The sequence below is a fragment of the Asterias amurensis genome, chromosome 9 (genome assembly GCF_032118995.1).
Source record: "Asterias amurensis chromosome 9, ASM3211899v1".
Lineage (NCBI taxonomy): Eukaryota > Metazoa > Echinodermata > Asteroidea > Forcipulatida > Asteriidae > Asterias > Asterias amurensis.
In genome coordinates this window covers 16,215,076-16,235,443 of record NC_092656.1, presented here as the reverse complement: position 1 = coordinate 16,235,443, position 20,368 = coordinate 16,215,076, and the positions used below count along the sequence as shown (strand labels likewise).

The 20,368-nt window shown below is 39.6% G+C and overlaps 1 long non-coding RNA gene across 1 annotated transcript; it reads right to left on the bottom strand.

Annotated features, from left to right (window-relative positions):
• Nucleotides 1–1,954: 1,954 nt before the first annotated feature.
• On the bottom strand, nucleotides 1,955–16,417 carry LOC139941335 (uncharacterized). The gene is made up of 3 exons (XR_011786597.1): nucleotides 16,333–16,417; nucleotides 3,672–3,780; nucleotides 1,955–2,072 (listed from the first exon to the last, which is right to left on the bottom strand). It is a non-coding gene; the product is annotated as an uncharacterized lncRNA (long non-coding RNA).
• Between the last annotated feature and the right edge of the window lie 3,951 nt (nucleotides 16,418–20,368).

Sequence of the window (20,368 nt, the reverse complement as noted above, 5' to 3'; positions counted from 1 at the left end):
TGAGGATCACACATCAGAAGTTCCACCCAAAGTTTATTCAAAACAAAAAGTCTTTATGTTTAAAATTCACAAAATTATGTATGTTTACAAACAGAATCCTTAACTTCGAGTGACCATGTGTCAACAATGTTCTATTTTACTCATACCAAGATGTGTACAGTGACACCTTTGGTATCTTTCAACTGCATGTTTCAGTGGCTTGCTGAACAAAACCCTGAATGCTAAAAGTGGTCTTAGAATATGAAATGCATTGTTCAGGAGTTCGGTACAATGTTAACCATCACCTGTCTTCAATTGCTGTGAATTTGTTGTTGAAGGTTTATTTATAAACGTACACAGTTTGAATATAGACAGTGACAGCTTCCCTTGAAATTTTACTGACTGAGGTGCTGCAGTTTTTTGAGAAATGAGTAAAACAAATAATTTTCGCCCCAGTTTTAGCATGTTAAACAGTATTAACCAGTTATGCTATGTTTATGGTATAATATCATAACTGGTTAATGGGTTCTTACATGCTAACATAATTTCTGAGAAGACAATTTTATGACTTGTATTGCACATTTTTCAAAAATTACAGCACTTTAGCGAGTTATATTTTATGAGAAGCTTTCTATCATCATTATCTTCAAACCCTGTAAGTTTAATTTTAAAAAATGGCTGGACCTTTTGAAAATAAAATTGATGCTTCATCCTAGTTCAGCATTTTTAACTCGATGTTGAAAGTTTGTTTGGTCATTAATCTGTTTTAAGATTTGATTTGGTTCGCTTTAGGGAGGTCTGATATTTTGAGCATGACCATGCCTAACAGTAAATGAAGTACACTTTTCATCTAAAAATCTTATTTCATAAGATTCGTACACACTTCTTAAAAGATTCTTAAAAAGACATTCTGAAAATCTTTAAAATATTTAAGGTTTCTTACAAGTTCCTGGTGTAATTCTTTTAAGATAGATCTTACTCATTTACAAATAAAATACTTATAAGAATTTTATAAGACTCTGATAAGATTCTTATAAGACTGCTCAATACAGGTTCTTATAAGATGTTAATAAGATTCTTATATGTAGGTTTGTTAAAAGTTTCTTATAAGAGTATTTCATTGACCAATCACAGCCACACAAAGCATAGCCTTTCCTGTAGAGTCATTTTGAGTAACAATGATGAAACCAGGCTTAAACGTTGAAAAAGGCTAACAGATATAGGTTAAAGCAGTGGACACTATTGGTAATTACTCAAAATAATTATTAGCATAAAACCTTTCTTGGTGACGAGTAATGGGGAGAGGTTGATGGAATAAAACATTGTGAGAAACGGCTCCCTCTGAAGTGCCATAGTTTTCGAGAAAGAAGTAATTTTCCACAAATTTGATTTCGAGACCTCAGATTTAGAACTTGAGGTCTCGAAATCAACCATCTCAACGCACACAACTTTGTGTGACAAGGGTGTTTTTTCTTTCATTATTATCTCGCAACTTCGATGACTGATTGAGCTAAAATTTTCACAGGTTAATTATTTTATGCATATATGTTGAGATTCACCAACTGTGAAGGCTAGACTTTGACAATTACCAATAGTGTCCACTGCCTTTAATATCACACTCAATTGTTGCTATCAATTGACCATCAAAAAAAAGTGTTTCAAGTTTACTTTAAAGGGACACGCTGCTTGGGTAAGGCAACTTGGTGCATAAAAAGCGTTTATGTTTTTTTAATGAAACGCATATGGTAAGATACATATTTTATAAGTAGAATATAATGAGCCACAAGAATATGCCTCCAAATCGTGTGGTTTCCTTTAACTTTGCAAAATTACATGTTCAACCGATGCTCGTCCCGCTAGTCATGGGGCATAATGTGCATGATTATATTCTACTTTCAAACATATGCATTTTATAAACGGTTACAAGCACTTTTTATAAGATCAGTTATATTTTGAAGTTAAATGAGAATGTTGTCTCACCTCTATTTTCTCTATGAGCAAATAAATAGCAGGAATGTCAAAACAGAATCCTTTTCCCGTTGTCTTCTTACTTCCTAGTAACTGGATGATGATGATGAACCTTGACATGTGACCTGAAAGTAACAAACAAACAATACTTCGCATTAAGAACCCTCTCGTCAGTGACAAACTGCGGATATGGTCAATGTTTTTTGGGCAAGTACCGTCATTTGCTTAACTTCAAACATACAACATATCGCTCATGCCACAAAACGACCACAGCCAAAGCTCAGTGTTTTCTGATAAAAGGTGTGTGAAGTTTAACTTTCAAACTGCTGTTTTAGACCATGCCTTTTACTGTAAACATTTTTTGGTCATCGTACTTGAAAACGATGAAAGAAAAAATAGCCTTGTTGCAAAGATTGTGTGCTTTCAGATGACTGAAAATGGCTTCATGCCCCTGAAGCCTTTGTACTTTGTACAAATTGAACTTTTTGACAAGGTATTTAGGCTGGTAACCTTTTTCTGGTAGCACAATTTTGTTGTGCTTAGCTAGTTTTTGTGCTTAAGCAGCTTTATGAAACTTAGCCCAGCACTGTCCATACTGCGGGGATGGAGGACACATTATTTTATAGTTGGCTTTACAGATGAGAACATGGGTCGAATATCAGTAAGCTGTTAATAAGCAGAAAATACTGCTTTCTCAGACAAACATCTTTGCTCGGAACAAATTACGCAGTGTAAGTGGGGCGCCAGTCACAGCAACTTGACTCATGATTTGATTTGGTTTGCTTTATGCTTTATCTAACTCATGCATACTATTAAGTCTGATAACTTACTGAGCATGACCTTGCCTCAATGTCACAACGATTGCAACTCACAATAGATGACACTTTCCATTTAAAAATCGTATTCTGAAATGATTCTTATACACTTCTTACGAGATTCTGAAGAGAAAAAAAAAACATTTTGAAGTTTCTCAAAAGATCCTGGTGTATTTCTTTTGAGATCTCACTAATTTACATATTAAATACTTGTAAGAATCACATAAGACTCTGATAAGATTCTTATAAGACTGCTCAATAGACTCTAATAAGATTCTTTACGACTGCTCAATACAGGTTCTTATAAGATTCCTATAAGTTTCTTATGAGTTTGTTATAGAGTATTTTGTGAGGGAAGTAAGCCCTGGCCCATTTTTTCATTGACCATACACAGCCACATAAGCATAAAGCCTTGCCTGTAGTGTCGTGTTGGGTTGCAATGATGATGCCAAGCATAAAAGTGAATCACGGCAAACAATAATATAGGTTATTATTACATTCTTGTTGCTATCAATTGACCATAAGAATAGTGTTTCAAATTTACTTTAAAGGGACACGTTGCCTGGGATTGGACTTAGTTGGTGTTTAGAAATCGTTTTTTTATTTTTTTTTATATAATATGCATATGTTAAGAAGGATGTTTTAGAATACAATGAGCCACAAGAATATGCCCCAAAATTGTGTGGTTTTTCTTTTACTTCGCAAACTAACATGGCCAACCATTTTGTGGAGTATAAAATTTGACTCCACAAGCTGGCGTGTCATGTAAGTAGAGAACATTAGAAAAACTGTGCAAATGCTGGGCATAATGTGCTTAGTTAAATTCTACTTTCAACATTTTATAAACGGTTCCAAGCGCTTTTCATAAGATCAGTAACATTTTGAAGTTAAATGAGAATGTTGTCTCACCTCTATTTTCTCTATGAGCAGATTAATAGCAGGAATGTCAAAACAGAATCCTTTTCCCATTGTCTTCTTCCTTCCTAGTAACTGGATATGTTGAACCTTGAAATGTGACCTGAAAGTAACAAAGAAACAATACTACTCATTAAGAACCCTCTCGTTAGTGACAAACTGCGGATTTGGTCAATGTTTTTTTCTTGGTACGTACTGTCATTTGCTTAAAACACACCTCTGCCCACTGTTCTAAACAGGGATCGGCACGGGAAGCCGGGCAGTAGGAGTTTGACTAGGAGAGGCTATTTGAGACGCTGGCCATATAGAATGTTTCATGAGTGAGAAGTTGCTCAATACTTCACACACATTCTTGGCCGTTCCTAGCCCTTTGATCCCCACGATAAAAGTAACCGGCCAACAAATCTGATTAAAAACACAACAACATTTAAATTTATTTAGTTACACAGGGTTAAGAAAAGGGAAATGATAAATAAACCGGCACAATCTACACACAAACACAAAAAATAAAAACAAGTAATTGAAAATAAAAGATTCTTAAAAAAAAAAAAGCAAGAGAGTGCCAGTCTACCTACTAACCACTGTAGGTTCTCTTGGTGGATCGAGGGGACTTCTCGCTATTAACGTCGCTAACTCGGAGTGAGTTTTTATTATTTTTCATAATCCCAATTTTCAAGCCCTCGCATCATAGGGTTTGGTTAGGTAGAGTGCCAGTCTACCAGCTACTACCGCAGAGTAGGTTCTCTAATGGATCCAGTGGACTTCTCGCTCAGAACGTCACTTCCCTGGAGTGAGTTTTTATTCCTTCCATATATTCCCATAATCGCTAGTATCATAGGGTTTTGTTAGTTAGAGTGCCAGTCTACCTACTACCGCAGAGTAGGTTCTCTTAAAGGATCGAGTGGACTTCTTGTTCTTAACTTTACAGAGTTAAGATAAGTGGAATGAACAATTAACCGGCACCATCTGCACACAAACACAAAAAATTGTTGTTAAGGGAAATTTTTAAAAAGGCAAAAACTGGTAAAAACATGTCATAAAAAAAAAAAAAACAAGATTCTTAAAAAAAAAAACCAAGAGATTGCCAGTCTACCTACTACCCACTGTAGGTTCTCTTGGTGGCTCGAATGGACCTCTCGCTCAGAACGTCACTGCACCGGAGTGAGTTCTTATTCCTTCAATATGTTCCCATATTCACAAGTATCAAAGAAACTTGTTAGGTAGAGTGCCAGTCTACCTACTTCCGCACCATAGGTTCTCTTATTGGATCGATAATACTTCTCGCTTAGAACATCACTGCACCGGAGTGAGTTCTTATTCCTTCAATATATTCCCATATTTGCAAGTATCATAGAAACTTGTTAGGTAGAGTGCCAGTCTACCTACTTCTGCACCATAGGTTCTCTTATTGGATCAATCAGACTTCTTGCTTAGAACATCACTGCACCGGAGTGAGTTTTTATTCCTTCAATACAATCCCATATTCGCAAGTATCATGGGAAATTGTTGCGTAGAGTGCCAGTCTACCTACTACCGCAGAGTAGGTTCTCTTATTGGATCGATTCGGACTTCTCGCTCAGAACGTCACTGCACCGGAGTGAGTTTTTATTCCTTCAATACAATCCCATATTCGCAAGTATCATGGGAAAATTGTTGCGTAGAGTGCCAGTCTACCTACTACCGCAGAGTAGGTTCTCTTATTGGATCGATCGGACTTCTCGCTCAGAACATCACTGCACCAAAGTGAGTTCTTATTCCTTCAATACAATCTCATATTCGCAAGCATCATAGGAAATTGTTACGTAGAGTGCCAGTCTACCTACTACCGCAGAGTAGGTTCTCTAAGTGGATCGATCGGACTTCTCGCTCAGAACGTCACTGCACCGGAGTGAGTTCTTATTCCTTCAATACAATCCCATACTCGCAAGTATCATAGGAAATTGTTACGTAGAGTGCCAGTCTACCTACTTCCCCACCGTAGGTTATCTTAGTGGATCGATCGGACTTCTCGCTCAGAACGTCACTGCACCGGAGTGAGTTTTTATTCCTTCAATATATTCCCATATTCGCAAGTATCATAGGAAATTGTTACGTAGAGTGCCAGTCTACCTACTTCCGCACCGTAGGTTATCTTAGTGGATCGATCGGACTTCTCGCTCAGAACGTCACTGCACCGGAGTGAGTTCTTATTCCTTCAGTACAATCCCATACTCGCAAGTATCTTAGGAAATTGTTACGTAGAGTGCCAGTCTACCTACTACCGCAGAGTAGGTTCTCTTATTGGATCGTTCGGACTTCTCGCTCAGAACGTCACTGCACCGGAGTGAGTTCTTATTCCTTTAATACAATCCCATATTCGTAAGTATCATAGGAAATTGTTACGTAGAGTGCCAGTCTACCTACTACCGCAGAGTAGGTTCTCTTATTGGATCGATTCGGACTTCTCGCTCAGAACGTCACTGCACCGGAGTGAGTTCTTATTCCTTCAATACAATCCCATATTCGCAAGTATCATGGGAAATTGTTACGTAGAGTGCCAGTCTACCTACTACCGCAGAGTAGGTTCTCTTATTGGATCGATCGGACTTCTCGCTCAGAACGTCACTGCACCGGAGTGAGTTCTTATTCCTTCAATACAATCCCATACTCGCAAGTATCATAGGAAATTGTTACGTAGAGTGCCAGTCTACCTACTTCCGCACCGTAGGTTATCTTAGTGGATCGATCGGACTTCTCGCTCAGAACGTCACTGCACCGGAGTGAGTTCTTATTCCTTCAATATATTCCCATATTCGCAAGTATCATAGGAAATTGTTACGTAGAGTGCCAGTCTACCTACTTCCGCACCGTAGGTTATCTTAGTGGATCGATCGGACTTCTCGCTCAGAACGTCACTGCACCGGAGTGAGTTCTTATTCCTTCAATACAATCCCATACTCGCAAGTATCTCAGGAAATTGTTACGTAGAGTGCCAGTCTACCTACTACCGCAGAGTAGGTTCTCTTAGTGGATCGATCGGACTTCTCGCTCAGAACGTCACTGCACCGGAGTGAGTTCTTATTCCTTCAATACAATCCCATACTCGCAAGTATCTCAGGAAATTGTTACGTAGAGTGCCAGTCTACCTACTACCGCAGAGTAGGTTCTCTTAGTGGATCGATCGGACTTCTCGCTCAGAACGTCACTGCACCGGAGTGAGTTCTTATTCCTTCAATATATTCCCATATTCGCAAGTATCATAGGAAATTGTTACGTAGAGTGCCAGTCTACCTACTTCCGCACCGTAGGTTATCTTAGTGGATCGATCGGACTTCTCGCTCAGAACGTCACTGCACCGGAGTGAGTTCTTATTCCTTCAATACAATCCCATATTCGTAAGTATCATAGGAAATTGTTACGTAGAGTGCCAGTCTACCTACTACCGCAGAGTAGGTTCTCTTATTGGATCGATTCGGACTTCTCGCTCAGAACGTCACTGCACCGGAGTGAGTTTTTATTCCTTCAATACAATCCCATATTCGCAAGTATCATGGGAAATTGTTACGTAGAGTGCCAGTCTACCTACTACCGCAGAGTAGGTTCTCTTATTGGATCGATCGGACTTCTCGCTCAGAACGTCACTGCACCGGAGTGAGTTCTTATTCCTTCAATACAATCCCATACTCGCAAGTATCATAGGAAATTGTTACGTAGAGTGCCAGTCTACCTACTTCCGCACCGTAGGTTATCTTAGTGGATCGATCGGACTTCTCGCTCAGAACGTCACTGCACCGGAGTGAGTTCTTATTCCTTCAATATATTCCCATATTCGCAAGTATCATAGGAAATTGTTACGTAGAGTGCCAGTCTACCTACTTCCGCACCGTAGGTTATCTTAGTGGATCGATCGGACTTCTCGCTCAGAACGTCACTGCACCGGAGTGAGTTCTTATTCCTTCAATACAATCCCATACTCGCAAGTATCTCAGGAAATTGTTACGTAGAGTGCCAGTCTACCTACTACCGCAGAGTAGGTTCTCTTAGTGGATCGATCGGACTTCTCGCTCAGAACGTCACTGCACCGGAGTGAGTTCTTATTCCTTCAATACAATCCCATACTCGCAAGTATCTCAGGAAATTGTTACGTAGAGTGCCAGTCTACCTACTACCGCAGAGTAGGTTCTCTTAGTGGATCGATCGGACTTCTCGCTCAGAACGTCACTGCACCGGAGTGAGTTCTTATCCTTCAGTACAATCCCATACTCGCAAGTATCTTAGGAAATTGTTACGTAGAGTGCCAGTCTACCTACTACCGCAGAGTAGGTTCTCTTATTGGATCGTTCGGACTTCTCGCTCAGAACGTCACTGCACCGGAGTGAGTTCTTATTCCTTCAATACAATCCCATATTCGCAAGTATCATAGGAAATTGTTACGTAGAGTGCCAGTCTACCTACTACCGCAGAGTAGGTTCTCTAAGTGGATCGATCGGACTTCTCGCTCAGAACGTCACTGCACCGGAGTGAGTTCTTATTCCTTCAATACAATCCCATACTCGCAAGTATCATAGGAAATTGTTACGTAGAGTGCCAGTCTACCTACTTCCGCACCGTAGGTTATCTTAGTGGATCGATCGGACTTCTCGCTCAGAACATCACTGCACTGGAGTGAGTTCTTATTCCTTCAATATATTCCCATATTCGCAAGTATCATAGGAAATTGTTACGTAGAGTGCCAGTCTACCTACTTCCGCACCGTAGGTTATCTTAGTGGATCGATCGGACTTCTCGCTCAGAACGTCACTGCACCGGAGTGAGTTCTTATTCCTTCAATACAATCCCATACTCGCAAGTATCTCAGGAAATTGTTACGTAGAGTGCCAGTCTACCTACTACCGCAGAGTAGGTTCTCTTAGTGGATCGATCGGACTTCTCGCTCAGAACGTCACTGCACCGGAGTGAGTTCTTATCCTTCAGTACAATCCCATACTCGCAAGTATCTTAGGAAATTGTTACGTAGAGTGCCAGTCTACCTACTACCGCAGAGTAGGTTCTCTTATTGGATCGTTCGGACTTCTCGCTCAGAACGTCACTGCACCGGAGTGAGTTCTTATTCCTTCAATACAATCCCATATTCGCAAGTATCATAGGAAATTGTTACGTAGAGTGCCAGTCTACCTACTACCGCAGAGTAGGTTCTCTTAAAGGATCGAGTGGACTTCTTGTTCAGAATGTCACTGCACCGGAGTGAGTTCTTATTCCTTCAATACAATCCCATACTCGCAAGTATCTCAGGAAATTGTTACGTAGAGTGCCAGTCTACCTACTACCGCAGAGTAGGTTCTCTTAGTGGATCGATCGGACTTCTCGCTCAGAACGTCACTGCACCGGAGTGAGTTCTTATCCTTCAGTACAATCCCATATTCGCAAGTATCTTAGGAAATTGTTACGTAGAGTGCCAGTCTACCTACTACCGCAGAGTAGGTTCTCTAAGTGGATCGATCGGACTTCTCGCTCAGAACGTCACTGCACCGGAGTGAGTTCTTATTCCTTCAATACAATCCCATACTCGCAAGTATCATAGGAAATTGTTACGTAGAGTGCCAGTCTACCTACTTCCGCACCGTAGGTTATCTTAGTGGATCGATCGGACTTCTCGCTCAGAACGTCACTGCACCGGAGTGAGTTCTTATTCCTTCAATATATTCCCATATTCGCAAGTATCATAGGAAATTGTTACGTAGAGTGCCAGTCTACCTACTTCCGCACCGTAGGTTATCTTAGTGGATCGATCGGACTTCTTGCTCAGAACGTCACTGCACCGGAGTGAGTTCTTATTCCTTCAATACAATCCCATATTCGCAAGTATAATAGAAACCTGTTAGGTAGAGTGCCAGTCTACCTTATTCCGCACCATAGGTTCTCTTATTGGATCGATCGGACTTCTCGCTCAGAACGTCACTGCACCGGAGTGAGTTCTTATTCCTTCAATACACAATTCCATATTCACAAGTATCATAGAAACTTGTTAGGTAGAGTGCCAGTCTACCTACTTCCGCACCTTAGGTTCTCTTATTGGATCGATCGGACTTCTCGCTCAGAACGTCACTTCACCGGAGTGAGTTTTTATTCCTTCAATATATTCCCATATTCGCAAGTATCATAGAAACTTGTTAGGTAGTGTGCCAGTCTACCTACTTCCGCACCATAAGTTCTCTTAGTGGATAGATCGGACTTCTCGCTCAGAACGTCACTGCACCGGAATGAGTTCTTATTCCTTCAATATATTCCCATATTCGCAAAAATCATAGAAACTTGTTAGGTAGAGTCCCAGTCTACCTACTACCGCACCTAAGGTTCTCTTATTGGATCTCTCTATAGTTCTCTCTATTAACGACACCGCCTCATAAAGAGTTTGTATCCCTTCAATATATTCCCATAATCGCAAGTATCATAGAAATTTGTTACATAGAGTGCCATTCTACCTACTACCGCAGGGTAGGTTCTCTTATTGTATCAATGGACTTCTCGCTATTAACGTCACTGCCTCATTAAGAGTTTGTATTGTTTCAATATATTCCCATATTCGCAAGTATCATAGAAATTTGTTAGATAGAGTGCCAGTCTACCTACTACCGCACCTAAGGTTCTCTTATTGGATCGTGTGGACTTCTCGCTATTAACGTCACCGCCTCATAAAGAGTTTGTATCCCTTCAATATATTCCCATATTCGCAAGTATCATAGGAATATGTTAGGTAGAGTGCCAGTCTACCTACTACCGCACCTAAGGTTCTCTTATTGGATCAATGGACTTCTCGCTTTTAACGTCACCGCCTCATTAAGAGTTTGTATCCCTTCAATATATTCCCATATTCGCAAGTATCATAGAAACTTGTTAGGTAGAGTGCCAGTCTACCTACTATCGCACCTAAGGTTCTCTTATTGGATCAATGGACTTCTCGCTATTAACGTCACTGCCTCATAAAGAGTTTGTATCCCTTCAATATATTCCCATATTCGCAAGTATCATAGGAATTTGTTAGGTAGAGTGCCAGTCTACCTACTACCGCACCTAAGGTTCTCTTATTGGATCAATGGACTTCTCGCTATGAACGTCAACGCCTCATAAAGAGTTTGTATCCCTTCAATATATTCCCATATTCACAAGTATCATAGAAACTTGTTAGGTAGAGTGCCAGTCTACAACTACTACCGCAGAGTAGGATCGAGTTGGAACAACCTGTTTTGGGAATAAAGTTTTGTTAACATTGCATATATGATAACATAGGTAACAGTGTATAAGATATATATTGCCCACCTAACTAGAACCGACCAATTCGCTTAGCTGCGCAGAGCGCTCCATACATCAAAGGGCCTCGTCCTGATTGACAACAAAAAGAATACAGTTAGTAACCAGGGAAGACGAGGGAGCTTTGGATCCAGGCAACCTGTTTAGGGACTAAAGTTTTGTTAACATTGCATATATGATAAAGTAGGTAACAGTGTATAAGATATTTAATGCCCACCTAACTAGAACCGACCAATTCGCTTAGCTGCAAAGAGCGCTCCTTACATCAAAGAGCCATGTCCTGATCATTGACAACAAAAAGAATACAGTTAGTAACCAGGGAAGACGAGGGAGCTTTGGATCCAGGCAACCTGTTAAGGGACTAAAGTTTTGTTAACATTACATATATGATAAAGTAGGTAACGGTGTATAAGATATTTAATGCCCACCTAACTAGAACCGACCAATTCGCTTAGCCGCAAAGAGCGCTCCATACATCAAAGGGCCTCGTCCTGCTAGACAACAAAAAGAATACAGTTAGTAACCAGGCAACCTGTTTAGGGACTAAAGTTTTGTTAACATTACATATATGATAACATAGGTAACACTGTATAAGATATTTAATGCCCACCTAACTAGAACCGACCAATTTGCTTTGTCGCAAAGAGCGCTCCATACATCAAAGGGCCTCGTCCTGCTAGACAACAAAAAGAATAGTTAGTAACCAGGCAACCTGTTTAGGGACTAAAAGTTTTGTTAACATTACATATATGATAACATAGGTAACAGTGTTTAAGATATTTAATGCCCTGCTACACCTAACTAAAACCGATCGATAGCCTTGGCCGCGTAGAGCGCTCCATATACGAGGGGCCTAATGGTTGACACCACTAAGAAATAGGTTATCAGTGTTTCAAGTTCATACGTCCATGGCCATTAATAGATGAGGTGGGTGACTTCGGCATTCCAAAAGTGTCGTGGTTGGAGAGGAAAACGATCCATAGAAAGTTAGTTGATGCTATGCAAACAGATGACTGTGATCCATAGAGAGTTCTCTAACAACGTCATCACCACGTAGGACTCAACAAATGCATCGAATTAAAGGTAATTTATTTTCACTATTATTATAAGGTATTACATGAAATCTCACAATGCTTTACATTCACAAGGTTACAGGAAAACCAACAAATCAGTAAGCAAATAATGAAGCAGTTATATGAAAATGAAGAAATAATCCAGGGTCATATAAAAAAGGGATTGGCACAATGTGTTTTTATTGTTCAATTGGCTGATGACATAAATACACTGAATTAGAACCAAATAAAATGTTTATTTAAAAGCGAAAACAGTGGATAAAAAAACACACAAAGCGAATACAATATTAAATTTGTCTGAAACACGAGTTCAAAATTTTATTTCACTCTGTCAGAACCAACCCACAAAAAATGACCAGTAGAGACTATTTAACAGTGACAGTTACAAGGTTAACCAGTTAACTGACCAACATCCGCATAACCATATTTGTTTTTGACTGTTCAGCTAAATAACGTCAGTCGATATATCGAAAATACTTAATACACAACGTTTTTTTGAGATAGATACCGCGGATGTAACATTTTTAATCATATCGAAATATAGAAAATGTTGATATATCACAATTTGTTCAATATTATCGGCAATTTTGATTAAGCAAAAACCTGGCATGCAAACCTCCAGCGGAATTTTTTTTCCCACTGCTCGCGTGTACCGAAGCTAACCGTTTGTCTGGCTCCCCCAACATACCCTTATAAATACAAAAAGGGAATAAAAAATACAGGAGCCAGACTAAGCCAGTGTAGAGGGTATGCTAAACGAGGAGAAATGTGTCCTAGCCGCATAATGGGACCTTTACGCGTCTGGTTCCCCCTCAATTGCCTTACACATCGAACAATGAAAACACTACAGAGCCAGATTGTGCAAAAATAGTGTAGAATGTATGCTCATTGAGGATAATCGTGTCCTAGCCCCACAATGGGACATTTATGTTTTAGACAAACTACCCGGCGGGAGCCGGAGCATGCCTAATGCAGGGAACCCCAGGGGTTGTTACCTCTTGCCTATAACAAGCTGTAGCACCAATGGTAAACACATCTTTTTCTCATTGTTCTAACAAAAAATACGTCTAACAATAAGTGCGAAGGATGAACGGCAGTGACATCAGGGGGGCCGTTGCCCCCCCCCCCCCCACCACATTTGAAAAGTGTCAATTTGGCCCCCTTACTTTATACTGAGCTTTCAAAAACAAACAAAGATTTTGCAGACAACCCTGTTTGTTTAATATAATCCACCTTTATATTTCTCAAGATAACCTTATTCATATAACAAAAAACACCAATTTACGCCGATCGTTTGCTCGATTGGTCAGTGCGCTGATTTGTGCGGTGTGAGTGTGTCCCGCAGATGGCCGCGCTATACACTGCCACGCACGACGTGTGTCTGTGCATACTACAGTACACTGCCCCGTGTACAGTTTACAATTTCATCAAAGCAGAGGGTTGGTTTGTAAAGCCATTCTATCAAAACGTTAACATTTACATGAATATTGAGCCAATAAAAGACTGGCATGCCCTACTGACTTGGTGTTCAGTTCGAACATCTCTTGACATCCCAAGGTTATAAAAATATCCGTGGTGACCCAATAAAGCTTATTTCCATTGGGGTCGCAATGAAATACATAATGTGGTCCTTAAAGTACACACAGCACAGAGGTACACCGCGCAGAGCAGCAGCCTACTATCAAGTTGCCTATAAAATTACTATCATTAAAAATATAAACAGGCCCTATAGTCGTGTTATATTTACAAATTGAAACAGACGATTGGAACCAAATGTCTTCACTGACATCTAGCAAACCGACTCAAACAAGGGAGTCTCTCTATGAAGAAACTCATGTAAACCAATATACGCTTATAAATATTAACAGCGACTTTTATTTATTAAATAACATAGGTAGACCAACAAGAACATGTTTGCACCAATGACCATGGTAGAACAAATTTATTATCCACTGATAACAGTTCCTTAAAAACATCCCACAAATGAACATTTATTTTTCAGGTCGACAATAACAATTTAAGCATACACTAGAAAACAAATATTTATGAACATAAAAATGAAGGACGGATGCAATGTATACAATTTGATTTGATTTGTATTTATTCAGATAAAAAAAAAATTCAAAACACAAACACAACAATAGGAGAAAAGACGATGAAATAAGAAAATTTAGTTTAGAAACACAATAAAAATAGAACACCAAAATATACAAGGATAACCAAAAAAAGCCAATATCTGTGGCTTAGTTCCGTTGGGCTCCTATGAAACACCCAACTTGGTGCTTTAAGTACACACCTCACAGAAGGACATCGCGCAGAGCATGCCAGGCTACTATCAAGTTGCCTATAAAATTATTATCAATAACATGTCAGTAGGCCCTATAGTCGTGTTATATTCACAAATTGAAAATGACGATTGGAACTGAATGTCTTCACTGACACTCGCATCCCTTTCTATAACACCATAGTAAGCGCGTACACAATAAGTGAATGTTAAGGTTTATAAAAATATACTTTAGTTCCATTTCAGTACCCGGAATTATGACAATTGAAACCTCAACAAGTAGGACTCGAGACCCAACGTCGGACGCAGCCGTAGCAAATTGGCGGCGGGAAAAGGCGCCGCAGCATACCCCATTTTGCGCTTAAAGCCGATCAACCTTTTTTATGGACATAAAAATTGCCTCTAATGTTGTGCTTTTCAAAGGGGTGTTTTGTTTACAAATTGACTAAAAAAAAGGAATCTTTAAGAAGAAATGCATGTAAACAGTTATATATTTATAAATATTTAATGGCGACTTTAACTTCACATGTAGACATATAAGTACATGTTTGCACCAATGACCCTGGTAGAACAAATTTGTTATCCTCTGATTACAGTTCTTAAAAACTCTCACAATATCGAGGTCATACCCTGCCAAGAACAACACTTTGAATTTATTTGAATGTTAACTATACATACACAATAGGAGAAAAGACAATGGAATCAGATAAATTAAGTAAGAACACGAAAAAAAAACACCCGGATAACCGATCCTAGGATAACCGAATAAACCATTGGGATGTCTCTGACTACCCATCTTGGTCCCTAAAGTACACACTGTGACACAGCACAGAGGGAGACACCGCGCAGAGCATGCGAGGCTATTAGTAAGTTGCCTATAAAATTACTTTCATTAAAAATGAGATAGTCGTGTTATATTTACAAATAGAACCAACGTTTGGAACCGAATGTCTTCACGGACATCCAGCAATAATTTTCATTGACATCCCTTTCTACAACACCATGGTAAATATGTTTACCATAAGTTCATAAGTATATAAGAATATACTTAAGTTTCATTTCAGTATCCTAAATTATGACGATCAAAACCGTCACAACAATGGGAGAAAAGACGATGAATTAAGATCAATTTAGAACAAAATAAAAATAGGACACAAAAAATATCCAAGGATAACCAAATAAAGCCAATATCTTTGGCTTACTTCCGTTGGGCTCCTATGAAATACCCAACTTGGTGCTTAATAAAGTACACACAGCACAGAGGGAGACCGCGCAGAGCATGCCAAGCTACTATCATTGACTTGGTTTGATTTGATTTGAATTTATTTGGATAAAAACATGTCAAAAATACATACACAGCAATCGGAAACAGACGATGAAATAAGATAAATTAATTTTGAACACAATAAAAATAGGACACAAAAATAAACAAGGATAACCCAATAGTTAGACAATATCTTTGGCTCATTTCCGTTGGGCTCCTATGAAAAACCCAACTTGGTGCTTAATAAAGTACACACAGCACAAAGACACCGCGCAGCATGCCAGGTTTACTATCATTGACAGAACTTGATTTGATTTGAATTTATTTGGATAAAAACATGTCAAAAATACACACACATCGCAATCGGAAACAGACGATGAAATAAGATAAATTAATTTCGAACACAATAAAAATAGGACACAAAAATATACAAAACAAGGACAACCCAATTAAGCCAATTTTTATCTTTGGCTAATTTCCGTTGGGGTCCCTATGAAATACCTCACAATTGGTCCCTAGTATTTATATAGCAAGAGGAACACCGCGCCGAGCATGCCAGTTGCCTGTCACTATACTTAGTCGTGCTATGTCATGTCAGATACATGTATACGTATGTCGTGCTAATTTACAAATTGAAACCAACGATTGAAATCGAACGTCTTCACTGACATTCACATCCCTATCTACAACACCATAGTAAGCACGTACATGTATACAATATAAGTGAATATTAAGGTTTAAACATACTTATTTTCCATTTCGTATCCGGAAATATGACGATTGAAATCTCCACAAGATGTATGACGTTCGCACTTGTCTTGAAACCCCGCCGTCGAATGAAGCTATCGGCGGCGGGAAAAGGCGCCCGCAATAAGTGATAACCCATTCCCCCATGGTTCCCTACACGTTCTGTGTACAAAATTCTTTCAAGACCACAGGGCGCAACTTCATAGCTCTGTTTATCGCCAAATTCTGCGATAATCGTAGAATTGTGGACAAGTCGTTTATGGTCCCACGCAGTGAGATAGTCGAGTTGCAGCGGGTGCTCTCTGCTGGTTGCGCGACTATTGCGTGCTGCCCGACTCTCTACTTCCCATAAAATGTAGAGTAGAAGTCGGATGCCGCGGGCATCTTCTGTTTCTTGCGGTGTATGTGTGTTTTGCCTGTTGGTAACCATGTGGTAACCGTTAAAACACACGGAAAAACTGCAAGAAAGAAAAACCCACAGCATCAGATGATATTGAAGATGATAAACCGGGAACCCATCTCTATGCGCCGAAACAAATCTGACCCAGAAGAAACAAAATTTAGTTATAGAAACCGACACAACTACAGGGTCCCCCATCTACACATTATTGTCAATTAGTGTTTTCCTTGAGGATGGAAACATGCGGGGAAATTTGCATGAAACAAAATAAAACCCGGCAATTCATGCTCCTTCGCTTTGCTTATACGCATGAAAAATACTTTTACTCTATCGGACGACATAATAATAACACTGACACATCGATCTGATTTCATAAGTATTTAATATTCAAAGCATGGGTAGCGGTAGCCCTGGCGGCCTTACACTTTCGTATTGTACTGTGTACTAGAGGAAGAGTCCTATATAGGGCTAGGGTAGCGGCCGCCTTGACCAAAGAGTTACACATATTTTCGATCATTATGTTTTTATATAGAGTAGTAACCAAGTTCGTTATAAATTAGCCACACTTCTGCTCTACTATTAGAGCACTGCCTTTAAAGCCAGTGGACACTATTGGTAATTTAATTACTCAAAATAATGGTTAGCATAAAACCTACGAGTAATGGGGAGACGGGTTGGTGGTATAAAACAATAAAACATTGTGAGAAACAGCTCCCTCTGAAGTGACGTAGTTTTGAAGAAAGAATAATTCTCCACATATTTGATTTCGAGACCTCAGATTTAGAACTTGAGGTCTCGAAATCAAGCATCTAAACGCACAAAACTTCGTGTGACAAGGGTGTTTTTTTCTTTCATTATTATCTCGCAACTTCGACGACCAATCGAGCTCAAACTTTCACAGCTTTATTTTATGCATATTTTGAGATACACCAAGTGAGAAGACTTGTCTTGAACAATTATACCAATAGTGTACAGTTTCTTTAATTTAGGCTCTCGGACACTTCAGTCCGTCTTTGTAGTTCGTACCTTCCATCTTTCCCTTATGTGTTTAAATCTGTACACTCAACCTGCGATATTGATGTTTGGCTCACAAACACCCTAATGCACTTAAAAGGATATAACATGAGCTAAGCTTCCCTTCACCCGCTGGGTATGAATCTTTGGGTGAAACTATTTAACAACAATCTCTTATGTTGAACAGAACTAATCGGGTTGTCTGATGTCCAAGATGTGGTGTATACATTAGCGTGTTGTTAACAACCACACCTTGTGTCAGAGCCTCTAGGCACCCTACAGCATGTCTTCAGCTGTTAAAATGGCCAAACGAGTTCGTGCATCACGGGATTCGATAGAGGATCTTCTCTGTGGGAAGTTTTTTTGACATTGACAAGTTGAGATTGGAACGTTCTCTTTCACATCTAAAACTCGTTGCGGGTTATTTTTGTAATAAGACGTTTGGCTTTCTTGTGATGATGAGCGTCAATCTGTCTTGCAAGATGGGTGACATCGTTATAGTCAGCATTTACCTTGTGGGGTCCGGGCCCGTTTTGCGGCCCGGGAAAATAGTAGGTCGTAGATGCTCTCTGGTGCAATCAAGGTCTTTTCACAGACACCTTTTGACCCTTTAAATTCATCTGAAATGATTTAAAGGGACACACCGGCCGAATTGGGCTATTTGGGCTACAAAATAGACTAATAAATGTATTCAACGGGTTTCCAGCAATGAAGAAGAACAGTCCTTAAAAAAAATCATCAAATTTGGCCGTTTTTGAGCATTTTAAAACAAAAACGAAGGTCGCGTGATTGTTCTAACCAAAAAGTGATACAAACAATCACGTGACCGTCCGGGCTAGTTTTACTTCCAGCCGTCTAAAAGTAACTTACCAAACCAAATTTAAATCTTTTTTTACAAAATTATTAACGAGTAATTGACGAAAAAGATCATGTATTCAAATTATCGCTACAAAATGTAAATAATGGTGAAAAATCTAACGTAAGATTCGCATTCAAAGAGTCCGTGTAACGGAAGCTTGTTATATGGCCCCACAGCGTGGAGCAATCGGAACGTAAGACTCGGGGCATATCACGTACCGCACATGCCGTGTCTCGTGGGGGGCTGGAGGTGTAATCCCGGGCGCTATGAACTCCCAGCTTGCGGGTCTCGCCGTGAGCTTGGGAGGGGTTGGGAGCCAGACATCAGAGTACATGTTTGTCATCGTGGGTTTGTCAGTCGGTACACCTCGTGTCAAATCCGTTATTTCTTATGATCGCAACGTTCCAATATTATACTCTGTTTTGTTTCATGGCTCCTAATTTCTTTTTGCTAGGAGTTTTCAGGAAACAATAAAAAACATTGATGATGTCAAAACGTAGGAATACCGCATTTTGTTATATTGACAGTGTTATTGTGTGAGTAGCTTAAAAAATGTTTTATGAAGAAGAAAAAAGGGATTAAAAAAACCGGAGCCCCCGATCGAAAAAAGAACAGGTAAAAAATAATTTTGTATAAAAGGTTTGAAAAAAAAAAAAAAATTCCCTCAAAGCATAATTTTGTCAAAAAAACATTTTTTAATTCTGTGAATGAAGTGTTATTTTTGAGATTGTTGAGGTATTATTTGGTTACGTTCTAAGCTACGCAGCTACTCAGCTACGCTTACGTTCCTTCAAGTTACGCTATAATATAAAAAGGTACGTTTTTCAAGCCCTAGTCAAGCTACGCTTACGTTCCATATGCAGCTACGTTTACGTTCCAAGATATCCAGCTACGCTTATACCTTCCAAAATATGACGTTCCAAGCTACGCTTACATTCCAAGTTTTGCTTACGTTCCTTCTCAAGTTACGCTATATATACAAAAGGTACGCTTTCAATCCTGAGTCAAGTTACGCTTACGTTCCATGTGCAGCTACGTTTACGTTCCAAGATATGCTTACGTTCCAAAAGATAAGATTACGTTCTAAGCAACACAGCTTCTCAGCTATACTTACGATCCATACGCAGCTACGTTTACGTTCCAAGATACCCAACTATGCTTACGTTCCAAGATATGCTTACGTTCCAAAAGATATGGTTACGTTCCAAGCTACGCAGCTACTCCATATCCATACAAGCCATATACATCATTTAAGTTTGTTACGCTAAAATCAAAAATTACGCTTTCAATCCCGAGTCAAGCTAGGCTTACGTTTCAAGATTTGCAGCTACGCTTACATTTCAAAATACATTCTCACAAGGACGCTTTTGAATCCCTCACGATACATAATTTCTGTTGATTTCTTCTGTTCTGTAGTGTGTCCCATCCCAAGTCATCTAGAAGTTTAGTAACAGTTCCCGTATCCCTTTTGTAGTTTCCTGTGCAAAACCTCGCTGCTTGGCGCTGGACTCTTTCAATTGAGTTTATGTTCTGTTTTGTTGAGGGGTCCCAAGCGGATGCAGCATATTCTAGGAGTGGTCTCACTAAGCTCAAATAAGCAGTTGATTTCACTTCACTGTTACAGCTCCACAAACTCCTGCGGATAACATTCTGCACTCTTTGGGCTTTCTTGAAGGACTCCTGAACATGGATGTTCCAGCTGAGAGTATTAGATATATGAACACCAAGGTATTTTTGAGATGAGACGCTGTCCAAGACTTGAT